Genomic DNA, 12,515 nt, shown 5'->3' with positions numbered 1-12,515 from the left:
ACAACGGGCCTGAATAGGAAACCCCAGTCGCCCAGGAATCTTGGAAGTGATCACAAACTGGCCAGAAGGCAAAGATTTTGGAATATCCCCAGAGGAGGAGGTGACGCGTGCTGAAAAGGCCCCACCATATAACAAACTACCAGAAAATGAGAAGCAATATGCCCTGTTCACTGATGGGTCCTGTCGCCTTGTGGGAAAACATCGGAGATGGAAAGCTGCTGTATGGAGTCCTAAAGGACAAGTCAAAGAAACTGCTGAAGGAGAAGGTGAATCGAGCCAGTTTGCAGAGGTGAAAGCCATCCAGCTGGCCTTGGACATTGCTGAACAAGAAAAATGGCCAGTACTTTATCTCTATACTGACTCATGGATGGTGGCAAATGCCCTGTGGGGGTGGCTGCAGCAGTGGAAGCAGAACAACTGGCAGCGCAGAGGTAAACCCATCTGGGCTGCCGCATTGTGGCAAGATGTTGCTGCCCGGGTAGAAAACCTGACTGTAAAAGTACGTCACGTAGATGCTCACGTACCCAAGAGTCGGGCCACTGAGGAACATCAAAAGAAGCAGCAGGTGGATCAGGCTGCTAAGATTGAAGTGGCCCAGGTGGATTTGGACTGGCAACATAAGGGTGAATTATTTATAGCTCGGTGGGCCCATGACGCATCAGGCCATCAAGGAAGAGATGCAACATATAGATGGGCTCGTGATCGAGGGGTGGACTTAACCATGGACGCTATTGCACAGGTTATCCACGAATGTGAAACGTGCGCTGCAATCAAACAAGCCAAGCGAGTAAAGCCTCTTTGGTATGGGGGACGATGGTTGAAATACAAGTATGGGGAGGCCTGGCAGATTGATTATATCACACTCCCACAAACCCGGCACGGCAAGCGCTATGTGCTCACCATGGTGGAAGCAACCACCGGATGGCTGGAAACATACCCTGTGCCCCATGCCACTGCCCGGAACACCATGCTGGGCCTTGAAAAGCAAGTCCTGTGGTGACATGGCACCCCAGAAAGAATTGAGTCAGACAACGGGACTCATTTCCGAAACACCCTCATAGACACCTGGGCCAAAGAGCACGGCATTGAGTGGGTCTATCACACCCCCTACCATGCACCAGTCTCCGGGAAAATCGAACGATACAATGGGCTGCTAAAGACAACACTGAGAGCAATGGGTGGTGGGACATTCAAGCATTGGGACACACATTTAGCAAAGGCCACATGGTTAGTCAATACCAGGGGATCTGCCAATCGAGCTGGCCCTGCCCAATCAAGACTCTTATGTACTGTAGATGGAGATAAAGTCCCTGTCGTGCACATAAGAAATATGCTGGGGAAGACGATCTGGGTTACTCCTGCCTCTGGCAAGGGAAAACCCATCCGTGGGATTGCTTTTGCTCAAGGACCTGGGTACACTTGGTGGGTGATGCGAAAGGATGGGGAAGTCCGGTGTGTACCTCAAGGGGATTTGATTTTGGGTGAAAATAGCCGATGAACTGATTTTTGATGTCAACTGTTACATGATATTGTATATCATTATTTCTATGATATAGCAGTGGTATAGCAGTGAAAATCACCCAGATTAGTGAAGAATGAACTAACTCCGATGAAACCGAGCGAAGTGCAATGATGATAGAACTGGACGAGCGCAGCAGTACCGAAATGAGAACTGGCTTCAGGATGCAACGGCCCAAAATCGCACACCATCTCTTCGGCCCTGAAAGACTGTTATGACAGATGGATCCCAAAGTCATGGACTAAATGAACTCAGTGGACATTTTAGAGGGATAGTCCATAGACCAAAGGAATGATATCTGTGCGTGCATACATATATATGTGTGTATATATAAAGAAAGATAGTGGTGGTTAATTGAAATGTATTAAAAAAAATGTGAGACCGAAACACGACGTAATTGGTATGGAATAAGGGGTGGATACTGTCCTGGTTTCGGCTGGGATAGGGTTAAATTTCTTCCTAGTGCTGTGTTTTGGATTTAGTACGAGGAGAATGTTGATAACACACTGATGTTTTCAGTTGTTGCTAAGTGCCCTCCTAGTCCAAGGACAGCTCCCGTGCCTACTGACTGAGCTAGGTACACAAGATGGGAGGGAACATAATCAGGACAGCCAGCCCAGCTGGCCAATGGGGTATTCCATACCATGTGACGTCATGCTCAGTATATGAAGGGTAGGCGTGATCCAGGAAGTGCCGATCGCTACTTGGTTATCGGTCAGCGCGGGTGGTGAGCAATTGCATTGTGCATCACTCATTTTGTATATTTTATCATTATCATTATCATTATTATTTTCCCTTTTTTTCCCTGTTCTATTAAACTGTCTTTATCTCAACCCACGAGTTCTTCTCACTCTTACCCTTCCGATTCTCTCCCCGTCCCGCTGGGGGTGGGGGGAGTGAGTGAGCGGCTGCGTGGTATTTGGCTGCCTGCCAGGTTAAACCACGACAGGGTTAAGGGTGTTTAGCAGAAAGTGTGTTCAGCAGTGCCTAAACATGAATCAATCTGACAGCTATCAAAGAGTTAGTTAAGTTACTACAAATACTAAAACAACATAAACACAGATTATACTTGTTAGTAATTGTAAATGCGCAAAAAGATCTAGGTCAATCAATACGTATATATATATGCAGATGAATATGGTACTGTCTCACTTGGAGAAACCTTGTGAAGAGAGATGGGCAGCTTATTTCTGCTGAAATACTACTTCTCGAATCAGGTTCTTCAGGGCATCCTTGAGTTCCTTGTTCCTCATGCTGTAGAGGAGGGGGTTCACTGCTGGATGTACCACTGTGTACAGCACAGCCACTACCAGATCCAGGGATGGGGAAGAGATGGAGGGGGGCTTCAGGTAGGCAAACATGGCAGTGCTGACAAACAGGGAGACCACGGCCAGGTGAGGGATGCACGTCGAAAAGGCTTTGTGCCGTCCCTGCTCAGAGGGGATCCTCAGCACAGCCCTGAAGATGTGCACATAGGATACCATGATGAAAATAAAACACAAAATATGTAAGGAAAAACTAAACCCAATGACCCCAACTTCCCTGATGTAGGTGTGTGAGCAGGAGAGCTTGAGGAGTGGGGGAATTTCACAGAAGAACTGGTCCACAGCATTGCCCTTGCAGAGGGGCAGTGAAAATGTATTGGCAGTGTGAAGGAGAGAATTGAGAAAAGCAGTGCCCCAGGCAGCTGCTGCCATGTGGACACAAGCTCTGCTGCCCAGGAGGGTCCCATAGTGCAGGGGTTTGCAGATGGCAACGTAGCGGTCATAGGCCATGATGGTGAGCAGAGAATACTCTGCTATTACCAAGAAGACAAACAGAAAGAGCTGGGCAGCACATCCTGAGTAGGAGATGGCTCTGGTGTCCCAGAGGGAATTGGCCATGGATTTGGGGACAGTGGTGGAGATGCAGACCAGGTCGAGGATGGAGAGGTTGAGGAGGAAGTAGTACATGGGGGTGTGGAGGCGGTGGTCGCAGGCTATGGCGGTGATGATGAGGCCGTTGCCCAGCAGGGCAGCCAGGTAGATGGCCAGGAAGAGCCAGAAGTGCAAGAGCTGCAGCTCCCGCGTGTCTGCGAAGGCCAGGAGGAGGAAGTGGGTGATGGAGCTGGTGTTGGACATCTGCTGCCTCTGGGCATGAGAGAATGCCTGTGTCCAAGAGAGAAAAGACAGTGACAGGTGTCCTGGTTTAATAGGGAAAACAAAAGCCGCGCACGCAAGCAAAGAAAAACAAGGAATTCATTCACCACTTCCCATCGGCAGGCAGGTGTTCAGCCATCGCCAGGAAAGCAGGGCCCCATCACGCGTAACGGTTACTTGGGAAGACACACGCCATCACTCCGAACGGCCCCCCTCCTTCTTCTTCACCCAGCCTTATATGCTGAGCATGACGTCATATGGTATGGAATAGCCTATGGGCCAGCTGGGCCAGCCGCCCTGGCCACACTCCCTCCCAGCCCCCTGCACATCTGGCAGGGCATGGGAAGATGAAAAGTCCTTGACTAGCGTAAACAATACCTAGCAACAACCAAAACATCATCGTGTCATCAACATTATTCTCACACCACATCCAAAACACAGCACTATACCAGTTAATAGGAAGAAAATCAACTCCATCCCAGCCAAAACCAGGACACAGGTTAGGAGAGACTTCTCTGAGCAAATTCAAAGCCATTTCTCATAGAACACTGCCCAAAGTGTCTCTCTGCATTCAGGAAGACCTTTGGCAGGTCCCTTGCACGAGCTCTGGTTGGTGCTGCCTGAGGGTGCCCCAGGGAGCCGCAGGCTCTGCTCTGGGCTCTGGAGGAGCCAATCCTGCCCCACAGCAATAGGGAAACAGGAACACGGGTGATCTCAGATTAAATCCACTCATGATAACAAAGAGCTTTTCAGCATTGTCGCTGCCAATTCACCTGCCTGCAGAGCAGAGCTGTGGAGGTTTTTGGTTTGTGCCTTCTGGTCTGGTTGCCCCACCACAGCTGAGCAGTGTTTCTAATGCAGAAATCCCGGACATTTCTGCTGCACTGCAAGTGAACTCGTGTGGGTCCTGAGAGGCAAAGGGGCTGTCCCTCAGTGCAGAGTGAGGACAGCCGCTCTGTCCATCAGCCCCGATCTCAGCTGCCCTGTGCTGGCAGCTCTTTCAGCTGGAGGACTATGGCACTCGCGTGTTCCCCCCAAAAGAAACTGGACACTGTTGGGAGCAGAGGAATCCACGTTCTGAGTGCACATCTCCAAAGCCCTCACCCCATCCTACCTGAGGAGGATCTCAGCTCTCCCCTCCCAACCACGGACACAGAGGGCTCCTTACAGCTGCCCACATACAGCCACCCAGCAGCATTTCAATGGCCTTAGCACCGAGGTGTCTTCTTCATGGGGCTCCTGCATGACATAGAGATGCCACGGGAGAGCTTTGCCCTACGGGAGGGCAGCCTGCAGCCCAGCAGGACCTCCCAAGGAAAGACTCTACTCTCCTACATTTGTTGTGTCCTGGAAGGAGGGTGAGATGTGTGCCAGCCGCACACCCTGCAGTACCCAGAGCCCCAAAGGTTAACAGGGTGCGAGTTGGATGCTTTTCCTCCACGGACATACGGGCATGACAGTAGACACAGCGTTGGTGTCTGAGCTGCACTTGAATCCTCACTCCCCCACAGCAGTGAGTGTCACAGTAAGAACAAGGGCATCAGGGAGAAGAGGAGAACGTGCCAGAGTTCCCCTGCCAAGGGAGGCAGGGGAGGGAGACACAGTCAGAGGCTTGAGTTTTTCTCCTCTTTGGTGGTCAGGCTGCTGGGAAGGCAACTCATGGCCAAGTGTCCATGACATGAAGGGCAGAGGCTCTGCTGTGTGAGTGAGGAGAGCAGGGCGTTGCTCCAGGGAAAGCATCTGCACTGCAGGGGATGGCAGGGAGGTGCCTGAACCCCTCCTGCCATGGCCTTTCTGGGAGCAGTTCTCTCTTCCTCGCTGCCCTTGGCTCTGCTGCCTGGAGCTCTTCTGGGCCAGGACCTGTTTCTCTGCCCTCACCTCTCCTCCCTCTTCATGCTCACAGAGCCCATCCACCCTGCTGCGTGCTCAGCTCTGCCCTGCAGACACCTCCTGGCAGCAGGGCACTGCCCAGGGACATCTCGGTGTGTGCAGGGGCTAAGGAGCAGCTCAGGCAAGTCCTAACGAGAACTGGGGTCTCATTGCCTACTCCAGAGCAGAGCAATCAATTCCCATCTCCCACTGCCCACCCAGACAACCCAGGGGAGAAAACTCAAAGCACACACTTCTTCCCTTTCAGGTAATCCCCTACCTCGACACCCATCTTTAACATGACCCTCTGCAAATGTCCTCTGGGTGATGGAGAAGCCTGAGCAGCCCTGACCCACGCTGCACTCTCTGGACAGCAGAAGGACCGTGTCCTGCCGGGGCTCATTCCTTCCACCCACAGCTTGTCCCCGCAGTGTCGTGGGGAGCTCCCCGAGCAGGCTGAGTGCTGACCCTAGCAGGCGGCAGAGTCCCTGCCCCAGCCCCCTGGGACGCAGGGACCCTGCTCGGAAGGACAGCCCTGGCCACCCCTGCCTGCACAGACGCCTTCACACCCTGGAGCAGTGCCCGGGAGAAGGCAGCCGTCATGCCCTCTCCTTCTGACGGTGCAACAGGGAAGCCCTGCTCTGCAGCACCTCCTCCTCCTCTACAGCAGGGAAGCTGTGAGAGTCCTCCTGAAAGATCATAGTTGCTGTGGGATGTACCAGCTTTTGGATATCCCTCCAGGAACAGCAGCTACATTGTCCTGCACCCAGGCACTTACCACGTAGAGGGCTGTGAAGATCTCGCCGCGCAGTGAGCTCTCAGCATCCTCCCACTCCGGACTGCCTTTACGCTCTCTCTGCCTCGCTCCCTCCCCTCGCTGCCTGCAGGCAGTGCCCTCAGCCCTGCTGCGCTTTGCAGAGGAGCTGCTCCTGGGCAGAGCTGTCTCTCTGCAGCACTGCCCACTTGCCAGGAGCTCCCTCCTTCCAGGAGCCCGGCCCAGCTCAGCAGCAGAGGACCAGCCCAAGGCAGCACTTGCTCTGCCCCTCGCGGCTCCCTCGAGGGGTCCCTGGGGCTCCAGGGGAACCTGCTGGGAAACAGCCTGAAGTCATCCCTGATCTTCCCTCCCTCAGCTGCGCAGAGACACTTACTTCTCCTCTCAGGAGAAGACTTGGCCATGAGAATCCCCTTTCTTTGTCCCAGCATTAGACAGGACTCCCAGGAAGGTGACAAGCAAAGACCTAATTTCTCCAAGCTGGGGGATATCCTCACTTGAATGAAATAGGCATTTCAGTGTGGCTTTGTAGTCCTAGGGCTCAAAAGACATTCAGCTCTCTGTTGTCCACGCCATGTCTCTGCTCTGAAGCAAAGCCTTTGCACACAGGGGGTCTTGGGCACTTGGGACCAGGTTTCCTTAGGGCAGGGACGAGCTTGCCTGCTTCCACAGCTGCAGGGCTTCAGCCCAAACGTGCAGCAATGGCCTCAGCCAGGGCCACAGGCAGGAAGAGCTGGAGCTGCTCCTGAGGAGACAGAGCTGTGACATGGTTGCAGAGCTCAGGACAGCTGCTCTTCAAGGACAGCATCCTCCAAGCTCAGCAAGGGGCCAGGTTGAAACTCCCTCTGAACTTGAAAGGCCATTGAAGGGCACCAGAAGGAGTGTTCACTACTTCAGGAACAGTTAAAGAAGAAACAAAGGTGCTGTGTGGCCACTGCTGAATGTGGTGAGAGCAGGAGCAGATAGATCTGAGATCCTCTGTGTCCTCTTTGCCTCAGTCTTCCCCAGCAAGGTCTGCCAGGCCTCTGGGACTCGGGGCAGGACTCTGGAGGAGATCAAGCAGCGGTGCATGGGGATCAAGTCAGGGATCACTTGAGCCAACGCAATCCTTACCAGTCTAGGGGACAGGAGGGGCGGCACCCTAGGGAGCTGAGAGAGCAGCCCAAGGTCACAGTGAAGCCACTCTCCAGCATCTTTCAAAGGTGGTGGTGTCTGTGGGGATTCCCTGATGACCTCTATGTCAATGACCAGCATGGAGCTCCGCCTGGCGATGGATGAGGAGCCGATGAGAGCTTATGGGTCAGGATTAAAGGGAGGGCAGGGACAGGTGACATTATGGTGGGGGTCTGCTACAGGTCACCCGACCAGGAAGACCGAGCAGATGAGGCCCTCTATAGACAGACAGAAGCAGCCTCACGTTCACAAGCCCTGGTCCTCATGGGGGACTTCAACCACCTTGATATCCATTGGAGGGACAACACGGCAGAGTATAAGCAATCCGGGATGTTCCTGGAATGCGTCGATGATAACTTCCTTCTCCAAGTGATAGAGGAGCCAACGAGGAGAGGTGCTATGTTGTTCTCACCAACAAGGAGGGGCTGGTGGGGAATGTGAAGCTCAAGGGCAGCCTTGGCTGCAGTGACCATGAAGTGGTGGAGTTCAAGATCGTTAGGGCACCGAGGAGGGCGCACAGCAAGCTCAGTACCCTGGACTTGAGGAGAGCAGACATTGGCAGTTTTGAAAGGTGCGTGCAAGGTTTGGGTGCTGCGAGTCATCAGGGAATCCCCACAGACACCACCACCTTTGAAAGATGATGGAGAGTGGCTTCACTGTGACCTTGGGCTGCTCTCTCAGCTCCCTGGGATGCCGCCCCTCCTGTCCCCTCGACTGGTAAGGATTGCGTTGGCTCAAGTGATCCCTGACTTGATCCCCATGCACCGCTGCTTGATCTCCTCCAGAGTCCTGCCCTGAGTCCCAGAGGCCTGGCAGACCTTGCAGGGGAAGACTGAGGCAAAGAGGACACAGAGAACCTCATCCCACCAAGGCGAAGGGCTCCGGAGAGGAGGATCGCGCCGGGGACCCTTCGTAAAGTGGCAAAATCGCTGCAAAATCCGCCAAGGCAAAAGCGCAGGAGCGAGAGGGTGCCCCAGCCCCCCTCCCCCGAGCCGGAGGACCGAGCTCCTGACGAGCGGCGGCTCTGTCTCAGCGCGGGCGGGGACAGTCAGGACGGCGGCCAAACCCCCTCAGGTAAAAAAGCAGCCCCCAGGGAGCGTGAGCGACCCGGAGCGCAGTGAAACAGGGCGGGCAAACAGGGCGTGGAGCGTCAGAAGGGCGTGGCGTGGCAGTTGGCGCGGCAGTTCATGCGAACAGGGCGCAGCCCCCCTCCAGGCTCTAGAGGCGAGCTCAAGTCGTGGTCGTCGCCCTCCCAGAAGAGGACCTGGCCATGGTTTCCACTCGACCGAAAGCCATCGCCAGAGGAAACGTGGCGACCCAGACCGAGCCCCTGCGCAAACACACATCTGTCCAGGCCTCCGGCTGCAGGGAGTGCCTGAGCCTGTCCCTGGTACAGGAGGGCAGCAGAGACGACACCTGTGTGCGCTGCGACCAGGTGGATGATCTGCTCAGCCTGGTGGCAGAGCTGAAGGAGGAGGTGGAGAGCTTAAGCAGTATCAGGGAGGCCCTCCCGGCCTCCCTCACCCCAACCTTCCCAGTTGCCCTTACAGAACAGATATGGGGCCCTGGAACTTGAGGGCCAGACAAACGAGGACGCAGATGAAGGCCCATCCAGGGGGTTGCCCAAGGCGAGGCAGCCAGCCCCACGCATGACGACTGCCTCCGCTAAGAAAAAAAGGAGGGTAATTGTCCTAGGTGATTCCCTTCTGAGGGAGACGGAGGGCCCAATTTGTCGGCCAGACCCATCCCAAAGGGAAGTCTGCTGCCTCCCTGGGGCCCGGGTTAAGGACATTACTAGGAAGCTCCCCAGTCTGGTACAGCCCTCCGATCACTACCCGCTACTGGTTACACAGGCTGGCAGTGAGGAGGGTGCAGAGAGAAGTCCCGAAGCGACCAAAAGGGACTTCAGGGCGCTGGGGCGACTGGTGGGAGGATCGGGAGCACAGGTGGTGTTTTCCTCGATCCCTTCAGTGGCAGGAAGGAATACTGAAGGGAACAGAAAACTCATCGGATCAACACGTGGCTCAGGGGCTGGTGCCATCAGCAGAATTTGACCACGGGGAGGTTTACACGGCACCGGGGCTGCTGGCGACGGACGGAGTTCAGCTGTCTCACAGGGGGAAAAGGATTCTCACGTGTGAGTTGGCGGAGCTCATCGAGAGGGCTTTAAACGAGGTTCGAAGGGGGAAGGAGATAAAACCAGGCTCACTAGAGAAGAGCCTAGGGACCGCACGCCAATGTCGGGGGAGAAATCGGCAGCCCAGCTCAAGTGCATCTACACCAATGCACGCAGCATGGGCGGCAAACATGAGGAGGAGCTGGAAGCCATTGTGCAGCGGGGTAGCTATGACTTAGTCGCCATCACGGAAACATGGTGGGATGAGTCTCACGACTGGAGTGCTGCAATGGATGGCTATAAGCTCTTCAGAAGGGACAGGCGAGGAAGGAGAGGTGGTGGGGTAGTCCTGTATGTTAGGGAGTGCATTGACTGTCTAGAGCTCAATGGTAGTGATGACGAGGTCGAGTGCTTGTGGGTAAGGATGAGGGGGAAGGCCAACAAGGCAGATGTCCTGCTGGGAGTCTGTTATAGACCACGTAGCCAGGACGAGGAGGCAGACGAAAAATTCTACCAGAGGCTCGCAGAAGTCTCACAGTCGCTAGCCCTTGTTCTCGTGGGGGACTTCAACTTTCCAGACGTCTGCTGGAAATACCGCACGGCAGAGAGGAAACAGTCGAGGAGGTTCTGGAGTGTGTGGAAGATGATAACTTCCTGACGCAGCTGGTAAGCGAGCCCACTAGGGGAGGTGCCTCGCTTGACCTGCTGTTCACAAACAGAGAAGGACTGGTGGGAGATGTGGTGGTCGGAGGCCGGCTTGGGCGTAGCGACCATGAAATTCTCAATACTTGGTGAAGTAAGGAGGGGGGCCAGCAAAACCGCTCCCATGGACTTCCGGAGGGCGGACTTTGGCCTGCTCAGGACGCTGGTCGAGAGGGTCCCTTGGGAGACAGTCCTGAAGGGCAAAGGAGTCCAAGAAGGCTGGACGTTCTTCAAGAAGGAAGTCTTAAAGGCGCAGGAGCGGGCTGTCCCCATGTGCCGCAAGAAGAACGGGCGGGGAAGGCGACCGGCCTGGCTGAATGGGGAGCTCTGGCTGGGACTCAGGAAAAAAAGGAGAGTTTATCACTTGTGGAAAAAGGGGCAGGAAACTCAGGAAGAGTACAGGGATCTCGTTAAGTCGTGCAGAGTGGAAATTAGAAAGGCAAAAGCCCGGCTAGAACTCAACCTGGCCACTGTCGTGAGAAACAACAAAAAATGCTTTTACAAGTATATTAATGACAAAAGGAGAGCCAAGGAGAATCTCCATCCTCTATTGGATGTGGGGGGGAACGTTGCCACCAAGGACTAGGATAAGACTGAGGTACTGACTGCCTTCTTTGCCTCACTCTTTAATAGTCAGAGCAGTTATCCTCAGGGTATTCAGCCCCCTGAGATGGAAGACAAGGACGACGAGCAGGATAAACCCCCCATAATTCAAGAGGATGAAGTTAATGACCTGCTACGCCACCTGGACGTTCACAAGTCTATGGGGCCGGATGGGATCCACCCGAGGGTACTGAGGGAACTGGCGGAGGAGCTTGCCGAGCCACTCTCCATCATTTACCAGCAGTCCTGGTTAACAGGGGAGGTCCCGGACGACTGGAGGCTCGCCAATGTGACGCCCATCTATAAGAAGGGCCGGAAGGAGGATCCGGGGAACTACAGGCCGGTCAGCCTGACCTCGGTGCTGGGGAAAATTATGGAGCGGTTCATCTTGAGGGCGCTCACAAGCCATGTGTGGGACAACCAGGGGATCAGGCCCAGCCAGCACGGGTTCATGGAAGGCAGGTCCTGCTTGACCAACCTGATCTCCTTCTATGACCAGGTGACCCGCCTCGTGGAGGAGGGACAGGCTGTGGATGTGGTCTACCTGGACTTCAGTAAAGCCTTTGACACTGTCTCCCACAGCATTCTCCTAGAGAAGCTGGCGGCTCACAGCTTAGACAGGTGCACTCTTCGCTGGGTAAAAAACTGGCTGGACGGCCGAGCCCAGAGAGTTGTGGTCAATGGAGTTAAATCCAGTTGGCGGCCGGTCACGAGCAGTGTTCCCCAGGGCCCGTCCTGTTCAATATCTTTATCAATGATCTGGATGAGGGGATCGAGTGCTCCCTCAGTAAGTTTACAGAGGAGACCAAATTGGGTGGGGGAGTTGATCTGCTGGAGGGTAGGAAGGCTCTGCAGAAGGACCTGGACAGGCTGGATCGATGGCCTGAGGTCAACTGTATGAGGTTTAACAAGTGCCGGGTCCTGCACTTGGGTCACAACAACCCCAGGCAACGCTACAGGCTTGGGGAAGAGTGGCTGGAAAGCTGCCCGGAGGAAAAGGACCTGGGGGCACTGGTAAACAGCTGAACATGAGCCGGCAGTGTGCCCAGGTGGCCAAGAAGGCCAACGGCATCCTGGCCTGTATCAGAACTAGTGTGGCCAGCAGGAGTAGGGAGGTGATCGTGCCCCTGTACTGGGCACTGGTGAGGCCGCACCTCGACTACTGTGTTCAGTTTTGAGCCCCTCACTACAAGAAGGACATTGAGGTGCTGGAGCGTGTCCAGAGGAGGGCAACTAAAGTGGTGAAGGGCCTGGAGCACAAGTCTTATGAGGAGCGGCTGAGGGAATTGGGGTTGTTTAGTCTGGAGAAGAGGAGGCTGAGGGGAGACCTCATCGCACTCTACAACTACCTGAAAGGAGGTTGAAGTGAGGTGGGGGTTGGTCTCTTCTCCCAAGTAACAGCGATGGGATGAGAGGAAATGGCCTCAAGTTGCGCCAAGGGAGGTTTAGATTGGACATTAGAAGAAATTTCTTTACTGAAAGAGTGGTCAGGCCTTGGAACAGGCTGCCCAGGGAAGTGGTGGAGTCACCATCCCTGGAGGTATTTAAAAGACGTGTAGATGAGGCGCTTAGGGACATGGTGTAGTGCACATCGTGGTGTTGGGCTGACGGTTCGACTCGATC

The sequence above is a fragment of the Calonectris borealis genome, unplaced genomic scaffold (genome assembly GCF_964195595.1).
Source record: "Calonectris borealis unplaced genomic scaffold, bCalBor7.hap1.2 HAP1_SCAFFOLD_66, whole genome shotgun sequence".
Lineage (NCBI taxonomy): Eukaryota > Metazoa > Chordata > Aves > Procellariiformes > Procellariidae > Calonectris > Calonectris borealis.
This window is presented reverse-complemented; position numbering follows the sequence as displayed.